The following is a 2,245-nucleotide window of genomic DNA, read 5'->3' on the forward strand; positions in this document are numbered from 1 at the left end:
AGGGTTATGAGTTCCTCTTTTAGGCCTGCCTCAAGGTTTGCTCCTATGTTTGTTATTTTTTCAGGTGTGTTCCCAATTTGGACTTTTTCGGTTTCTCCCTCTGGTTGTGGCCGAAGATCTTCTCGGGTTTGAACTCGTCCGAGTTCTATTGTGTTGATCTCTTTCCCTTTTAGGCTCAGGCTTTCGTTGTAGCATCGCCGCGCTAGCTTTTGGTCGCCTTTTAGGGTAGCGATTCCTTTTGCGGTAGGGAACTTCATACAGAGGTGTGGGGTCGAGACTATTGCTGCTAATCTGTTTAGGGTTGGTCGCCCAATGAGGGCATTGTATGCTGAAGTGACGTCGACTATAATGTAGTCGATGCTTAATGTTTTAGATTGCTCGCCTCTTCCAAAGGTAGTGTGTAGCGAGATGTATCCTAAGGGACGGATCGGGGTGTCCCCTAGCCCAAATAGGTCGGTGGGATAGGCCTTTAGCTCTCTTTCTTCAAGTCCGAGCTTGTCGAAGGCCGTTTTAAACAGGATATCTGCTGAGCTTCCCTGGTCAATCAGGGTTCGATGTAAGTTGGCGTTTGCTAGGATAATGGTGATACCATTGGGTCGTCGTGCCCGGGTATTATCCCTTGAGCATCTTCTCGGGTAAATGAGATAGTAGGTAATTCAGGCAGGGGACTGTCTTCTCGGACATGATAGACTTCTTTGAGGTGTCTTTTCGTGAGGATCTGGATGTTCCTCCGCCTGCAAAACCTCCATTTATCATGTGTACGTGCCTTTCGGGGGTTTGCGGGGTTTGTTCGGCCCGACCTTCGTTATCTCCCCGCCTTCTTTTCCTGGTCTCTTCTCCTTTCTCTGCTATGTATCTGTCGAGTTTTCCTTCTCTGGCTAGCTTTTCTATAACATTTTTTAGGTCGTAGCAGTCGTTAGTAGGATGACTGTAGAGTTTGTGATATTCACAGTACTCGGACCGATCTCTCCCCGCTCTCTTGTGTTTTAGAGGTCGGGGCGGGGGGATCTTTTCGGTGTGGCATACTTCTCTGTAGACGTCTACCAGGGAGACTCGGAGGGGGGTGTAGTTGTGGTACTTCCGTGGCTTATCCAAGTTGGGTTCTTCTTTCTTCTTCTGTTCCCGATCTCGCTCTCGGAGTGGGTAGGTTGATTCCTTCCTAGAAGAGTCTCTTAGCTGGGAGGTTTCCTCCATGTTGATATATTTTTCTGCCCGCTCCTGCACCTCGTATAGGGAGGTCGGGTATCGTTTGGATAGGGATTGGCTAAACGGTCCCTCTTTTAGGCCGTTTGCTAGTCCCATGATGGCTGCTTCGGTGGGTAAGTGTTGTATGTCCAGGCAGGCTTTGTTGAATCGCTCCATGTATTCTCGGAGGGTTTCTTGGTTACCTTGTTTGATCCCGAGTAGACTGGGGGCATGTTTCGTCTTGTCCTTTTGAATAGAGAACCTTGTTAGGAATTTTTTGGTCAGGTCTTCGAAGCTGGTGATTGATCTTGGTGGCAGGTTGTCGAACCACTTCATGGCTGTCTTGGTGAGAGTGGTGGGGAAGGCTTTGCACCGAATCACGTCGGAGGCGTCGACTAGGTACATTCTGCTTCTGAAATTGCTGAGGTGGTGACTTGGATCGGTGGTGCCGTCGTAGAGATCCATATCGGGTGGTTTGAAGTTTCGCGGTACCTTCTCCTTCATGATCTCTTGCGTGAAGGGATCATGGTTGCCTTCGGGGGTGGTGCCGCTGATGAGCGGATAATTTGTATGCTTTTTGGCATTGTTTTTAGTATGTTTTTAGTAGTTTTAGTTTAGTTTTTATTATATTTTTATTAGTTTTTAATTAAAATTCACTTTTCTGGACTTTACTATGAGTTTGTGTGTTTTTCTGTGATTTCAGGTATTTTCTGGCTGAAATTGAGGGACCTGAGCAAAAATCTGATTCAGAGACTGAAAAGGACTGCAGATGCTGTTGGATTCTGACCTCCCTGCACTCGAAGTGGATTTTCTGGAGCTACAGAAGCCCAATTGGCGCGCTCTCAATGGCGTTGGAAAGTAGACATCCTGGGCTTTCCAGCAATATATAATAGTCCATACTTTGCCCAAGATTTGATGGCCCAAACCGGCGTTCAAAGTCACCTTCAGAATTCCCAGCGTTAAACGCCGGAACTGGCACCTAATTGGGAGTTAAACGCCCAAACTGGCATAAAAGCTGGAGTTAAACGCCAAGAAGAGTCTCTACACGAAAAATGCTTCA

Source organism: Arachis stenosperma, chromosome 3, assembly GCF_014773155.1.
Source record: "Arachis stenosperma cultivar V10309 chromosome 3, arast.V10309.gnm1.PFL2, whole genome shotgun sequence".
Lineage (NCBI taxonomy): Eukaryota > Viridiplantae > Streptophyta > Magnoliopsida > Fabales > Fabaceae > Arachis > Arachis stenosperma.